Below are 17838 nucleotides of genomic sequence, written 5' to 3' on the forward strand. Positions count from 1 at the left end.
ATTAAAAAAAGTAAATACAATTCAATAAAACTGAACTTTTATTGCAAATGTGGACATCAAGGGAAAGTTGTTTTTATGGCAACAATGGCAAAAATCATAATCATAAATACAAATTCTGATTGTGTTCTGTGATGATTAGTTTCAAGCTTTCAGAACACAAATACAAATAACCAAATTAGATACAACTTGTATTGGTTCCGTTAGCCTAAGCGCCCATTTTTCTTCTTTTTTTTCGATCAAGTATCTTAAAATCGTGGAGAATTTAGTACAAAAGACCGAGTCTCGCCGCGGCTCAAATTAGTCGCCTACTTAAGTGCTTTTAAATCGGTGGTCAGCAAGAGAAGAAGTTATCTTTAGGACACAAAATGTGCATCCGGGTGATCTTTTCGTTAATGGTGGTGACCAATTGTTTGCTGCTTAGTCAAAGACTAAGTTTTTGTGCCTCACAGGAAGTCAACTGGTCCCAACTCCCTTTGCAACGCAACTTAAACAAAACCGAGATTAGTCTATTACTATCGAAATTAACGACTTTCCCAGAGCAGCCAGACGGAGTTGAGAAACCATCGCGGGAGAGTATTCCTGCACAATATTGGTATATTCCCCCAATATTTTGGAAGCCGTCAACAACAAAAACGACGACAACAACAACAACGACAACACCTCCTCCAACAACAACAACAACAACAACACCTCCTTCATCAACAACAGAACCTGCACCAACAGCAATGCCAACGTCAGATCCACTTTTTGTGATCATAAGAGATCAAGCAATAGTAGCCTCTCTGGATCCATGTCCATCTACAACGCCACAATGGCTGTGCGAGACCAGAAAGAGACAGACCAATGGACAGTCCATTCTTAATATACCTATAAGTCTGGATATTCTACAAAATGAGATTGATCAGTTTTATCTTTCTCAAAGAACAAAACAGCTATCGAAGTAATATTTAAATATCTATTCAATAAACAAAAACTGTGCGCATATATCGCCTACTTTCGCTTTAAAGCATTGCATTTTTGCAACAATTTGGACTCTTTAGTAACCATCATTGTATATTTTTGAAATTCGATAAGATTTGCTCAAAATCAAAAGGCACTAATGAGAAAAAGCATTTCAGTGAGACATCGACCCTTCATACCACTGCATGTAGAGTAGGGCCGAGCTTTGATACCAACAAGCTAAGCTTAAAACAAAAGTCAAAATGTATTACATCGAACTTTAAAGATACAAATCAAACAATATTACTACGCAAGATTTACTGACAATGTTAATTTTGTAAAATTAATGATACTAGTTTCGATTTGGAAGATATGGATCTTATACGACTTGAATATATTATACCAGCAAGTCTCAATATATCATAGGCAAGAGAAAACCAATTTCTTATTTCAATCATATGATATGACGTTTAGGTAATAACTATAAAAAGCCAAAACGGTTTCCGAATTAGATTAGATAGCTAGTCGTGGTTTGGTCATTGAAGTAGCGCGAAATGTCGACCGCATTCGTATTTCCTTTTCTAACCTTATTGACTGTGATTTGTCAACCGAAATGTTTGTTGGCAAGAGTGATAAAAGAGAATCAAGTTATCGACAATGCGCGTCTTTTTGGTGTATGGAGTAGACTGTGGAACCCCAAGCCCGTGGTCCAAGTAATATCGCCTTATTCCGCAGCCGGCACACCATCTTGGGATGGAACCACCCCGCAGCTTGCACGTCCCCTGGCTTCTTCAGACTTCAATGCACAAATAATAAATCCTAACCAGCAAATTACAACAGATCCATTTATTTTGAGTGCGCTGGAAAATCTGACAGCCTCACAAAATGCACCCGCACTCAACTACGAACTGATAAGTCCATTTGGAAGTGGTGCTACTCAACTAATAAGACCCATCCAATTGCAGCCGAACACTGCAAGCTCGCCCCTGAGGACTGCATGGCAAAGTTTGTTTCAGGCTCTCACAAACCCACAACCAATAACCATAGAGGGACTGCCCATTGCTGTGGGACGGGTGAAAAGCTAAACTCTTTAATACAGAAGATAAAATCTTCCTGAATTGCTCATGGAATATGGCGATAAAACAACTGCACTTTTACTCGTATTTTAACCGATTGATATTATCGCCCACCCAGAATCGTGATTGAGCCACACACACATATCATATAGCATATTGTAGAATCATTTTGGAATTTCATTCACACTTCACTAGGCCCAGAAATTGAGGATTAGAGTTAAATATTTATAAATTAATTAGTTATTCTGCAAACAAAATAAATAATTAATTTGTCTAAATTGGTTTTATCAATTCATATTGACATTTTGCCTGCGACATTTTCAAGTAGAGCTTTCAAATATGCAGATTTGTTTGTGTTCCTTACAAAGTGTTAATTTTTGGACGATGCTTTTACAAATCTATAAACTATTTGCATATATAATTGATATAAGTTAATGCCGCAGACGCGTTCTAACGTATGCCGGCTGCCACACGGTTGCCGAACTTTAAATCTATATAAACTCAAAATGTGAACTCTTCGAGGTAGTTCCCAACTGTGGCTGCCTGGAAAAGTTTCGACCGACGATAGGAGAATGTTGCGCAACAATTTTTACCTAATGGTGATATGCGCCTGCATCAGCACTCAGGTGTACACTCTGCGAATTTTTACACGCACGACAGTACCCCGAGCCATTACGGGCACAATAAGTGGTGATCCTGCACCGCAAGGACGTATTTGGAATTTCTATAAGCCAGAACCATACAGACCAGGGCACGATCATGAGCATCATAATAATCAGCCACCTATTATCATAGTATCTCCGCCACCAGCTCTGCCGCCACGTCCACATCCACCTTATCACTACCCGCGTCCTCCGCCACCTCCAAATACACATATATACACGGTACAGGTTCCATACCCAATACCTGTGCCAGGAATACCGCCTCCGCCTCCGCCACCAGTTATTCAGCCAATTCCTCTACCTCCACCTTTCCGGCCGCCTTTCCCTCCAGCATTCTGGCCACCTTTTCCACCAACTTTGGCGCCTCAATTCCCTCCATCATTCTTTGCTAGAGGTGCTGGTGATTTCAATGGAGTCACACCATCAGTCATTAATATCACATATTCCCCTGTATTAGCTGCCGAGCCAACTAATATAGCAGGTAAGAATTTTATTCTATATTTAAATATTTCTCAACTCAGCTATGTCTTCATTTGGAGCAGATCGACGTACCCAAGAAGAACTGTTGTTTGGACAGAACGTGCTCTCAAATCAAGTCCTGGATTATTCGCAGCTGGCACAGTTCTTCAACGTTCAGCCCCAAACGCAGGCATCACTCTACCAAGCCGTCGTTCCCCAAGATCAACAATACTATCTGGCACCAGCACCAGCTTTTGTGCCTTCTGATATTTCAGACTTAAATATTGACCTAGATGAGGATGAAGATTTGATGGACTATGACGATTCGGTCGACAATCTTGCATTGCCTATCAGACAAAAATCGAGACCTGAGGGAAGATCTGTAATCCGCCGATCACAAAAGTGGGTTAAATAATAATGATACAAGTAAATGATAAGAAACAAATATATTATACACAACTTCTTTCTACCGTAAATAAACGTCCTTAACTGATCAAATGTATTACAACTGCTTTTAACTTAAATGATAGTCTATGTTATTTATTTTTATTTATGTCATCAATAAACAAAGCTGTCGATGTGGAAAATCAATAATATCGAATGCGACTCGATGGGGGAATGTTATTACCCAAACGGCCAACTATGCCCCGGTTTACAGAGTAGTCGGAGACGTTATTAAACCTAACAAGTAGAAATAGAGATGAAGATATTAAAATAATGTTAAAAAACCATCGTCATTAATCAAAATAATGCTAAATTAAATTAAAATACTTAAATAATAAGCAATGCAAATATAATTTAAAAGCTAAAAAGTTGAGAATCACGTGCCCGGTGGGAGAAAGTTCTCCAGTCCGGCAAGTAATCATAGTCATCATGCACCTATTCTATATATTTTTAACTGAGGTGCAAATCTTATTTATCTTTAAATACGATTTGGATAGGTAAGATACAAAATTGTAAATTTTAGAAATATACATTTTCGTGATTTGCATACAATCTCAAAAGCAATACAATAATTAGTTTACGTCAACAGCTAACAGGTAAATCGAATTTCACCGAATTTTCTCAAAATGAAACAAACATACTCTATCCAATTCGAAATTATGGAAGGCATGGGAATATGTAGTTGGAAGAGACGTAATGTCACTACCTCATTAAACAGTTGTATTAATTAAATTGCTATAATTAACTCATTTTATCGATCAAAAAAATCATAAATAAGATTGTAGAATCATACGTCGATTTTTTTTAATTATACAAATATTTGACCCGAAATTCATATACACGCAGGCAAAAAGAATTTAAATGCTCTGCTTCGAATAATTATGCAAAAATTGGCCTAACGTCATTAGAAACTTGATTTGAATATTTTTCAATCTGAGTCAAATGTTAATATAGACGATGTTATAAAAAGTTGACACTCCCGTTGGCGCGGGTCAGTCCGTTCCCAATCTCAACCGCAACCACATATGACGAGAACAAGATGTCGGATCGCATGAACGTACTCTTCATCATAATTAGCTTATGTCTTTCTGGCGTGAGTGTGAGTGGTCAGGTGGACTTAGGCAACAATGTGGGTACAGAAACTAACAGCGATGCTCTGGATGTGCCAACAATTGAAGTTATCAAGCCTTACGGCGATATACCAATGATAAATCTTACTAAGCTATACAATGAAAGGCCGACACTGAACCTAACACGATTCTATGGCAGGCTGGTGAACACAACTGCGCTGGTGAGACCCACAAATTGGCCAGCAACTCGGTGGCTAGCCAAAAGGTTTAGGGCAGCTGCAACATCGACCACCACAAGCCCTCCACCTAACAACGAATCACTGAATGGTAATGCAGATTTGACAGTGCCTCCGGAATCTGAATATGTGACAATGGCAAATAAGCCGGCACCAAACCAAGGTGCTAGCTACGAGCTTTCATCGTTCCCGTTGGCTATAGCACTACAGCCGAATGTGGCGCTGGTGCCTCAAGTTCTCCATGGTTACTACGAAACGTCCCAGGGCGAGGCGGAAGAGAACACGCGCAGCACAAGTCCGCCGAATCAAGCGAATGCCATTCAGGTCCCACTTCAACAGTTTATCAATATGCCGGCCATTGCAATACCTAATTACTCGTATGGACAGAACGTCGTTCACTTGCAATCCCAAATTCCGGGCGTGCAAGTCTATCAGCTTCCATACTCATCGGTTAATGGGGGTGGTAACCTTATGCCATATACTCTCACAAGTCTGTACAATTCGAACGTGCAGCGGGGGTATCAAAACGTGGGTTTTCAACTGTCAAACGGCCAACCAAGCTATGATAGCAACCAAAATGAGCTCGATGACAAATTGACGCCCCTGCTGCGCTGGCTTCAAACTCATGTCTCAGGACGTCGTCTACCCCAGCAATACGCAGACGATCATTATTCAGATGCTGACCTGAACGAATACGATATCGTTAAACCTTATTCCCTGTGGCGAAGTGCAGCTCCAGCGTCAGAAGCAAGGAGTGTAAAGCAGAAGAAGCTCAAACGGCGCAAATCAGTGCCGAGGAAGTACCGAACAATTGGACAACGAAAGCGAAGGCGATCTGCACGTAGATTTCAAAGATTTATATTTAATTAAATAATGTTAAAAGAGCTTTAGCAATAAATAATGGGGCTTAAAAGAAGAGTGCGTATTTTCTCCATCATTAAATGTGCCATTTGTGTTAAAGAAAGCAATCAAATAAAATTTCACCAATCGAGTGGAGAGCATTAGCATTTATGGCACCCAAATTTCACGCAACTGCTAAATATTCAAAATTTATAGCTCAGGCAGTCAGTTGCTTTGCGAACGCGTTTTGGAAACGTTTGTTTTAGCATGAACCTGTATCAGCGTCTTATTCTGCTCTTTGTTATTGTTGTTGTCTGGGCTGACAGTGCAGAGATGACACAGCAGGCACGGACCTTCGACGAGCAGCGAACTGCACTTACCTTGCTTTATCTGCTGGGCTATCCGCCATCGTTGCAGCAAACGGGTCAATATTTAGGTGGCCTGCCTATCAGACGACCTTTTCAAGATCAACATTCAAGTCCGCCCGATCAAGTGGAGATGGACGATGTCGCCCAGGGCTCTGCCATGGATCCTACGGACATGACTATGATACGTGAAGAGTTTATCAAGGGCGTGTTGCAGGGCCTGGTACAGCAGGCAGCCAGCAACGATTCTCCGACCATACAGCCGAATGTATTGGCCGACTTTATTGAGCAGGCGGCCAGTGCTACAAGTAGCAGACCACCAGGGAAATCGGAAAAAGACGCTGACTACGATTACATTGACTTCAAAAATGGCGGTCGCATTCAATATGACTTAAATGGCCATGGCCAATTGCCGAGCGAAGAGCAGTATCCAACGAAAATATTACAAGCCGAACCCCAGCAGAGTCAGCCCCAAGTTATGTTGCCGCATCCACTTCCTCGCCCCGCTCACATTTATACTCGAACACGTCCACAACTCTATTTCTTATACGCTGGCTAGATGTGCGCTCCACGCTCTATTACCTTTAAGAGATAGTTGCATTGTTTGATCTTATTCTGTAGCAGCAATAAAAATTAATTTTATGGCCATGAATTTTATTTGTTGTGCTTTACTTTTGATTTGGAAATGCATTCGACATTATAAAATCGTTTGCATAGCCACTGCCAAGCTAAGAAAGAATAGAGAAAGAATGAAGAAAATTAGAGAACGAAAGGAGAAAAAGATTCTTAACGCACAGTTTTTCATAAAAGGTTTTTTTGTCTTTTAAACATGAAGTTTTATGGCGCGTCCACTTCTTCGCCCGTTCACATTAACCCACGTCAACAACTTTATTTTTACAACGCTGGTTAGATGTGTGCTCAATGGCCTACTATAAGAGACAGATCCAGAATAGTAATAGCCGTATTTTTTTTATCTCATGCTGCACCAGCAATGAAAATGTATTTTATCGAAACCCCTCTATTAATTACCTACTTGTATGGTGATTTTACGTTAACACAGCCATAAACAACCTTAAAAAGAATAAAACGAAAATAAATAACAAGATTTGTAGACAGTTTTTCAGAAAGGGGTCTAACCTCTGTTCTCGGCTCGTTGACATCTACGAGGGCGGCCCGATAAGTACTCAGTCTTACCTCCAGGCAAATCGGTCTTCTAGACTATAGGATCTAAGAGTAGGGTAAAACTTGGCTCTACTGTGCCCAATTATATAGACGATTCGACGACGAATTGCAGAAAATACAATTAGAAAAGGGCACCTGCCGTGCAGAAATTTGAAGCGAATGAGGCAGTTATCGCCGCCACGGAGGCCTACTTTGGAGACCTCCCAAAAACATTTCGGGAAGAACTTAGAGAATCGCTGGGTCAAGTGTATCGACCTAAGAGGGGACCTCTTTTCCAAAACGTTCGTTTCTCTTTTGTAGGCTACGTACTTATCGGACCACCCCCGTATTCCCGAACAAGTCCACAACTTTATTTCTACAACGCTGGCTAAGTATCCGCTCCTACTATAAGAGATAAATAATTGTAATATATAATCTTACTCTCTGTTGTCAATAAACATTTTTTATGGACGCTATTTCATTAATTGTCTATTGCGACCTTACGTTTGATTTGAAACTGCATTCGAAGCTATATAAGCGGTTGTACAGGCCCTGCCAAGCTAGTACTGCATCTGGTGTTCCAGTGGAGAGTAAAGCTTCTGGCTGCAGCAAAGACGGAGTAGCAAAAATGTTTCTTAAAGGCATTAGCCTTCTTCTTGTGTTGACAAGTCCAGCCTGGTCTGAATATAGAAGCGACGACAATGGCTCAGACCTAAGACTGCAGCTGCCAAATGAACTGAAATTATACAATATAATAAACAAGCTAACAAAAGGGCCTGAAACACTTGCACCTCCAGTGAAGGACGAAGAAAAGAAAGGACCCTTGTATAACTATCCACCGTACTACCCACCACCTTGGTACAATAATCCGTATTATCCACCGTATGGACCAGTTCCCCCACCAAAACCAACACCCAGGCCACCAACTTACTGTGAACGTTTTCCGACCTCGTCATTCTGTACATCAACGAAACCAACTCCACCAACTCCAGGATGGCCACCTTACTGCAACCTTAATCCAACCAGTCAATTCTGTCAGGCGTTACTTCCACCACAAGGCTGGTGCCTTCTCGTCCCAACTTACCCGAACTGCGACAAATGGCCAGCAATAACATCAACTACTAAGCTTTGCGATGTCGCCTCCTTTTTAGCGGAATGCCAGACAACCCCTCCTTCGGACGTAACTCTTTGTGTAGCTGTCCCAATGCTACCAGCCTGTACGCCTGGAGTTCCAACTGAACCACTTTACTGTCTTCTCGCTCCAACTTTGACCGAATGTCGTCTGTGTTCATGGAATCCCACTGCCACAGCATGCGAAGTATGTGCAACAACTACACCAGACCCATCTATTTGTCCATGAGAATAAGTAGGATCTTGTTTTCAGAGGACATTTCGCACTTTCAAAATCTATAATATAGATGACATAGTTCCATACATTGTGCTGTACTTTATTCTTTTCAATAAAAAGAACCAAATAAAAGTCGAAAAACCGATGAAAATAATCGAAACTTACACTAACTCTGCTGACTAGGCGCGGTTCTGACACTCGACCACCAACCATCACCCAAGTTAAGCGACCATCTGTAATAAAAATGGTTTTGTATGCGTTGTTAAGTCCATAAACATTTTTATATTATGGGCGCCCTTCAATAAATTATCGTTTGTGAGCTTACAAGCTTTCGATTTACAACTGAATTCGCCATTATAAAAACGTTTTCAGAGTCAGTGCCAAGCTAGTTCTGCATGAGGTGTTCTAGTGGCAAGAAAGAATTCTATCTCCAACACAAACCGAATCACAAAAATGTTTCTCAAAGGCATTTGCCTTATTCTCGTTTTCGCGAGTCCTGTCTGGTCTGATTATATCAATGAAAACAGTTTCTCCGGCCTAAGACTACAACTGCCAGCTGAACTAAACTTAAATAATCTATTCTACAAGCCAACGAAAGCGTCCACCACACGCGCACCTCCATCGAAAGACGACGATAAGAAGAGGCCCTGGCATAACTATCCGCCGTACTACCCAGCACCTTGGTGGCAATCGTATTATCCATATTATCCACCATACGGGCCAAATGTGCCGCGCCCAACACCAAAACCAACAACCAGGCCACCTACATACTGTCAACGTTTTCCAACCTCGCCATTCTGCACACCAACTCCACCAACAGGATGGCAATCTTACTGCCGGCGTAATCCTACCACTCAATTCTGTCAGGCGCTACTTCCACCACAAGGCTGGTGCCTTCTCGTACCAACTTACCCGAACTGCGACATATGGCCAGCAATTACAACATCCACTAAGCTTTGCGACGTGGCCTCCTTTTTAGCGGAATGCCAGACAACCCCTCCTTCGGACGCAACTGTTTGTGAAACTGTCCCAGATCTACCAGCCTGTAATGTTGGAACTCCAACTCCACCACTTTACTGTGGTTTCACTGAGGATTTGGTCGAATGTCGTCTGTGTTCATGGAATCCCACTGCCACAGGATGCGAAGTATGTGCAACAACTACTCCAGACCCAGCTATTTGCCCATGAGTATAGCTAGGATTTTGTTTACAGAGGACGTTCCGCTCAGTGGAATACCTATCAAAATCTATTTAACATACTTGTAGTTCAATACATTGTGCTGTACTTTATACTCTTAATTAAAAAGAACAAAATTCAATCGAAAACAGTTGAAAATAGCAGAAGTTTACACTAACTCTGCTGACTTGGTGCGATGGTTGTTTCACACGACCACCAGCCATGACCCATATAAGCGATAATTTGTATTAAAAATGGCTTTGTATTTTTAATCTTATTGACGCCCTACAAAAATATTCTTTTGTGAGCTTGCGATTTAGAACAGAATTCGCCATTATAAAATGTTTGCACAGCCAGTGCCAAACTAGTTCTTCATTAGGTGTTCTAGTGGCAGGAAAGACTTCTACCTCCAAAACAAAAATGTTTCTCAAAGGCATTTGCCTAATTCTCGTGTTCGCGGCTCCTGTCTGGTCTGATTATGGAAGCTACTATGATGGCTCTGGCCAAAGAGTGCAGCTGCCAGCTGAACGGAACTTAAATAATCTATTCTACAAGCCAACGATATCACCTCCCACACCCGCATCTCCAACAAAAGACAACTATAAAAGGAGGTCTTGGAACAGCTTTCCGCAGTACTACCCAGTACCTTGGTGGCAATCGTATTATCCGTATTATCCACCATATGGACAAATTGTGCCTCAACCAAGACCAACACCAAAGCCACCAACAACTACACCAACTCTGTTATGGCCACCTTACTGTGAGAGCTATCCAACCAGTGGATTCTGTCAGGCATTACTTCCACCTCAAGCATGGTGTATTTCCCTCCCAACTTACCCGAACTGCGACAAATGGCCAGCAATAACATCAACTACTAAGGTTTGCGAGGTGGCCTCCTTTTTGAGGCAATGTCAAACAAGCCCTCCTTCGGACGTAACTATTTGTGAAACTGTCCCAGATCTACCGGCCTGTAACCCTGGAGTTCCAACTGAACCACTTTTCTGTCTTATCCTTCAAAATTTGCCCGAATGTCGTCTGTGTGCATGGAATCCGACTGCGACAGGATGCGAAGTTTGTGCAACAGCTACACCAGACCCTGCTATTTGTCCATTAGTATAGATGGGATTTAGTTTTCAAATAAGATTCCGCTCAATGGAATACATTTCAAAATCCACTTACCACAGTTCCATACATTGTGAGTACTTTATTCTCTTCAATAGAAAGAGCAACATAAAAGGTGGAAATATCCGAAATTTAGACTAACTCTGTTGACTAAGAGCAATGGTTGTGTCATTCGACCACCAGCCATGACCCAATTCAAGAGACAATCTGTAATAAAAATGGCATTGTGTTTTTAATTTTATGGACGCCCTTCAAAACAAAATATTCTTTTGTGCGCTTCTAGCTTCGATTTAGAACTGAATTCGCCAATATAAAAACGTGTGCACAGTCTGTGCCAAGCTAGTTCTGCATGAGGTTTTCTAGTGACAAGAAAGACTTCTATCTCCAAAAGAAATCGACTAACAAAAATGTTTCTCAAAGGCATTTGCCTTATTCTCGTGTTCTCGAGTCCTGTCTGGTCTGATTATAACAACGACGATGGTGGCTCGGGCCAAAGACTGCAGCTACCAGCTCATCTGAATTATCTATTCTACAAGCCAACGAAAGCGTCCACCACACGCGCACCTCCATCGAAAGACGACGATAAGAATGGGCCTTGGAATAGCTATCCGCCGTACTACCCAGCACCTTGGTGGCAATCGTATTATCCATATTATCCACCATACGGGCCAAATGTGCCGCGCCCAACACCAAAACCAACAACCAAGCCAACAACTAGACCAACTCCAGGATGGCCAGCTTACTGCCAGCGTTATCCAACCAGTCAATCCTGTCAGGCGTTACTTCCACCTCAGGCCTGGTGCCTTCTCGTCCCAACATACCCGAATTGCGACAAGTGGCCAGCAATTACAACATCAACTAAGCTTTGCGACGTGGCCTCCTTTTTAGCGGAATGCCAGACATCCCCTCCTTCTGACGCAACTGTTTGTGAAACTTTCGTGGGACTACCAGCCTGTACACCTGGAGTTCCAACTGAACCACTCTACTGTAATCTCGCTCCAACTTTGACCGAATGTCTTTTGTGTTCATGGAATCCTAAGGACACAGCATGCGCAGTATGTGCAACAACTACACCAGACCCAACTATTTGCCCATGAGTTTAGCTAGGATTTTGTTTACTGAGGAGGTTCCGCTCAGTGGAATACATTTCGAAATCCATTTAACATAGTTCCATACATTATGCTGTACTTTATTCTCTTCAGTAAAAAGAACAAAATAAAAGTCGAAAAACCGTTGGAAATAGCCGAAGCTTACACTAACTCTTCTGACTAGGTCGACAAACTAATCGTGATACAATTAATGCGAGCAACTAATAAAAAAAACACGTTTTATATGTTCGTGTTGTTGAACCCGTTTCAGGTGTAAAAGAATATACAAGTATATTAAAATTCTTTACTGACAGGTTTTCGTATAAGATCGATTGGCAGGCTATACATCCATTTTCACGCTTTTCTTACACTTATCTTAAACTTATCTGTGCCTGTAGCTTAACTACTCTACTAGTGAAAATACATTTTTGTATGATTAGTTTTTTAACACAATCGAAAGAGAACGATATAATGAAGTTTCTCGAAGCCTTTTTCGCTTATTAATTGTACTTATATATAAACGACCTGTAATCCATTTTTGCCCTAAATCCTCTTCTTCACTTTAGCCAGCTACTGCAAATAGCATGAAATTAACATTCACCTTCGATATCATCCAGTTGCATTTTCTAAGAATAGAAAGTACTTTCAACTCTAAGCATTCTGCAAAATTTGCTGCAATTGGATATAACATAGAGATATGATTTATGATAATTAAATAAGAAATTATATGATATTTCACAAAATAAAGAACTGTGCAATAAGATAACTTGAGACAACTGCCTACCAATATCTTTTGATATAGCGTAGCTTTTGTTGGACTCATTCATTGTTTGGGAGCACTCCAACCATTCTCTCTTGGCCCCCTTTCGATATACATATAGTCCCACAAGCTCTACAAATAGCTTTGGTTAAAGCGTAAACTGGTTTACAGTCGAGCGAGCTAAATCCACTTGACCAACTCGAATGTTTCTTGACAGTCGTAGGTGGGCCAGCCAACCCAGTAGTCTAAAATGTTTGCCGTACATTGGACGTGTTTACTGTTTTTGTATCATGTTGTTCAGCAAGTCAATGGCCTACAGCCGTTCCGGGACGCAGTCCGGCAAATACCAAACCTAAATCTGACACAAGCGGCACTTATCGCGGCCAATGCGACTGCACGCTGCATATTGTTGCCCGAATTGTGCGATGTCCAACTGCATCTGTACTCAGGTCATGCCTTTTCTGTTCCACTGGATGTCGCGGACTCGACACCAGAGATTGCTCCCGTCACAGAAGACACCAAAGCCACGTCAATGCCCTTTCTTGATGACAGTCCAGTGCAGATTTTTAAGGTACCCGCTCACACTAAGGGCCACCAACTACTTATCTTCGCGCAGATAGAGCCCAAGCCAAAGGCGAAGAATTCAGGCGATGCTCAAACAAATGGCCATGGACTGTGGAGAAGAAAGAGAAAGTTGCCCCGGCGACCAACTCTGAACTTTGTGCTTACGTAATGCAAATGCCTCTGTCATTTGAGTTTGAAAGTTTAATGAATCACTAGTAATCATCATTGTTTATTTCTATATCTTGTGACGCTTCTAACGCTTCTGTTCTACGCGGTCGCTTCGGAAGAACTATTAACCATTTATGTCAACAAAATTGCCAAATAAAAACATAACTTAGCTAACATATAAATATTGACCTGTCATTCGGCCACACGACGCTAACGAACTCGTCGAACCACTTTCAACTTTAACCCCAGAAGCTTGTGACCCAACAGCTGCCGCGGCTTCTCACAGCCAGAACTTTATTTGGTGTGAACTAATCCGACGTGTGGGTCAATCTTATGTATTTATGCAAATAAAAATTGATGGTTTCATAAACGCGTAAATTATTCGTTTCGAATGCAGCATTAATTGAGACATTATTAGCAGTTTTAAGCTGCCGCCTTAAGCGAGTTGATATATTATAGGGCAAAAATCGTGTAAATTGTTCGCTTTATTACACAGATATACATAGATATGCACTTAAATGAAGAGTATAATTTAACTATAGCCTACTTGGTAATACTATAATATTAGATTGCTGGACACGGCCCACTGCTTCAAACTTTAAGAAATTTGTTGTTGTTTTTTTTTGCATCCGGTCGATGTCTTTTGCATTCACTCATCGTAGGCAATACTCTCATAAATCGTATTCAAAAATTTTCTAATTTCCGTATAGGGTAGTATATGCCACCAATTTGTCGCTTCAATTTCCTCATCACTGTCAGTGTCCGGACGTCGATGCGTGCCTTTGCGCTTACCCTTGCCGTAGCCCCCTTTGCTCTCTCCCGTCGGCTTGGGTGGACGCGTGCTCTGATTGACCAGAGCGAGATTTTCCATGGATGGTACCGGAATACTTGTCGGTGACTTGCCTGGAGATGCCAGTAAGGCTGTCATTTTTGTATCAATTTCATTTCGTTTTGTTGTTTGCGTTTGCATTCGATTGGATTTCAATGGACCACGAGTGACAGAAGAACTAAGCTCGGCTTCCGTACTGGTGCGAACTATTTTCGTGGACGGGGGAGAAAACGCGTGAGACATCTCACTCGTCGTCAGAGCAGGCACTTGCTTGTCAAGTTTGTGAACGCTTTTGTTCATATCAGTCTTGGCATTGGCAGCGACTTCATCATCTTTGCCTGGTAGCTTCCCGTCCACCTGGGTGTCGGACTTTGCTGCATCGTGAGCTGTAATATCACTGGCGTTCGCCTTGTTTTTTTTCACATCCTGCTCCGTTTTCTTTAGCTTATCAACGTGTTCGTTGCTGTGCTCATTTGTTGCGAAAGAGTCGGATAATTCCATTTTACTTGTTGGCTTGGTTGTCAGCAGGACGCGAAGGCTGAACGGCGTATCTTTAGCTTTGTTGTCATCGGCAACGTCACTCGCTGGCTTGTCAAAAGCATCTCCAAATGGCACATGCTTGTTCATTAGCTGAAGCACTGGAGGTTGTTCAATTTGATGCACTATCGACATGATTTCGTTGGCTGCCTTTGGATTGATGCCGACCTTATTGGCAGAACTAGCAGCAGGAGTGACAGCATCAATATACTCAATTGTTGTGCCAACGCTTTCTCTATTTTCATTTGTAAACGCTTCTTTCGCATTCAATTGAAATTTTCCATGAACATGTTTAGATATCCCTGCTCTGATATCATTCAGTTCCCCTTCATTGTCATTCTTATAGACTGCGCTCATTAGTTCCTGCTTATGTTTCGTCAATACTTCTCTTTCGGACTTCATAGAGTGGGCCGCTGAGGTGGGCTTCTTTAGAACTTGGCTTGTCTCATCTGGTGTTTCAGTTGCCGTTGGTGCCATTGGATACAATATGGGTAATGTTAATGTCGTTCTCAGAGGCTGCTGCTCCTTAGTCCTATGGCCAGACTTTGTCTGCTGCAAGGTATTGTATTTTACAAATTTTCTCGTACCATTACCTTGCACAAGAAACTCTTGGGAGAATACATTTTGGTGTGTGTGTGCGTTTTCTAAACTGGAATTCATTTGCAGTGCTGCTAATTGCTTGTTTATGACCGAAACAGCAGCATTTGGTGCAATTGTTGTTGATGTTGTTTGTGCTACTGTGGTCGGCTCTGTGGTTGTTGGCACTCGAAGGTCGTGCCGTGCGGCCACTGCATTTAATTGTTTTCTCACAGAGCGTTCCATTGTAATTATCTCGTGTGTGGTTGCATTAGCGAGACCATTGTGTGGCCCATTGCTGGCTGCTAAATAGTTAACATCCCTGTTGTAATTATTGGCTTCGCCACTATCAATGGCTGCGATGTCCTTCCCACTAGCTGCGCTCCTATATTCAATGTGTGGCGACTGCATCGCCCGGCTACTGTGGGAAAGTTGCTGCAATAGTTGACGCATGCGTATTTCAGGCTGCTGGTTAGAATCGATCGAGTCGCCGTCAACTTCCATCTGGATAATGGGTCTGTTGAAGGCAAACACGTGCACATCGAAGGCACCACGGACGGGAGCACGACGCCAGTGTTTCCGCAAGGGAGTGGCTGTTGAGAAAAGAATTAAAAGACAGCGTTAAAGCAATATTCTTTGGAATGAAAATGTATTCTATTGTAGCACCAGCACAGAAATATCGACTATGCTAATAACTGTTGACACAGAAAAAAAGATATATCAAGATTCCACTGGCCAAACATTTGAAGGCATCTCTTAATTTTGTATCCAAATTTAAACCAAACTTGGAACCATTAGGACAACTATACAAGTATAAGGGGTGCAGTAAATTAATTGGTTTTTTATTTACATTCCGCGAACTGAGATGAGAGGAGCGTCATAACAATATTTAAAATTGGCAGCAACAACATTTTAAGAACTCTATAGCACCATCATTCAAACACGTTAGACTCGACGCCGACTAAGCCGATTTGGCAGCACTCACACAATTTTATCGACTTCTAATTTGGGTCAGATCGAAAACTAATTTGCATATCATCAAAACGAAATGTTCTACGCGCGCATTCCTAATCAGAGGAGAATCACGCGTTAGCCAAACCTCTAAACTGGTTTCACATTTGGCCCACAAGGCAAGGCCCAATAACGGTAAACATTTGTATGACAATGGCAGCTATTTCGGAATTGGCATCTGCGCTATCATAGTTGTTTTTGTTGTTGCTGTCGCCGCTGCTTTTAATGTTGTCTCTTACAGCATTCCAATTGTATTAGCTGGCCGTGCCATTTCTTTTTGTGCTGCCCTTTGACACGCTATTGTTTTGACTGGGTCGAGCTTAAAAAAGCCTTGACCAGGGCACAGAATTTGCAAAAGGTGTCGAAATCAGACCATAGCGAAAGTTAAAATTACCATATCAGTGTCAGAGGTAAAAGTTGTGCTTCTAATTCATACGGCATCGAAATGGGGGCTAAGCAGACAAATGTTTATTGTGCGAAAATGGAAATGAATGGCAAAACTATTTGAAAACATTGGACTACTTTATTATAATCTCGCTTTAAGAAAGAGTTTAACGGACAAACGAAAGAGAAAGAGGGCGATTTAATTTACAAAATTTATTTATCCTTGCACCACGTCAAAAGCAGTTGAGCGAAAATCAACCGACCAGCGAACAAACAAGCCAACATTTGGCCAAATAAATGCGCTGAACACTGCAGAGAAGGACAGGAAGAGTGACAGTTGGCTTTCGGAGCACTTAAGATAACTTCTTTGGGGGGACAAGTGTACGAGCTGATGCCAACACTGAACCTGAAGCTGAAACTGAAGCTGATGATGTCCACCAGTGGAAGATTTATGAAAACTGTTGACATTAAGTGCTTCGAACCGTAAACTCTGAGGCATGCCAGCGAATTTGCATTTGCATTTTGACAATGCCGAACAGAGCCGCAGGGCAATGGCGAAAAATGGCTTTGGCTTTGGCTTTGGCTTGCAGACCGAAGCAATAGTGCAATGTTAGGAAAGTCAGAAACAGCAACACAGTCATGCACAAGAAAAGGGAGAAAAGAAAGATACAAATGAAACGATTAAAATGTGTGTGTTTCCGCTTTTTTATCCTTCTTTCTCTTAAATGAAATGCTGGGAATGAATACTTGTATATACATATACCTATACATGTATATAAGCAGTATACAGCTCCTATACATTTGCATATTTAACCGCGTTGTTCAAATGGGGGTCATTTCTCACCCGAAAGACAAGTTCTCTAGCGAAACTAATTGGTTAATAATTGTAGTGAGTATTACATATCCCACAAATCTACTGATTTCGATTTGTTTAAGTATATATATACATATATTTTTTTTAATTGTGCTTAAATTATTTTTCAGGTTTCTTCTTCTTTTTCGTGCATAACAAGAAGAGCCTTA

Source organism: Scaptodrosophila lebanonensis, unplaced genomic scaffold (genome assembly GCF_003285725.1).
Source record: "Scaptodrosophila lebanonensis strain 11010-0011.00,11010-0021.00 unplaced genomic scaffold, SlebRS2 tig00000001-arrow-pilon, whole genome shotgun sequence".
In the NCBI taxonomy this organism is placed as follows: Eukaryota; Metazoa; Arthropoda; class Insecta; order Diptera; family Drosophilidae; genus Scaptodrosophila; species Scaptodrosophila lebanonensis.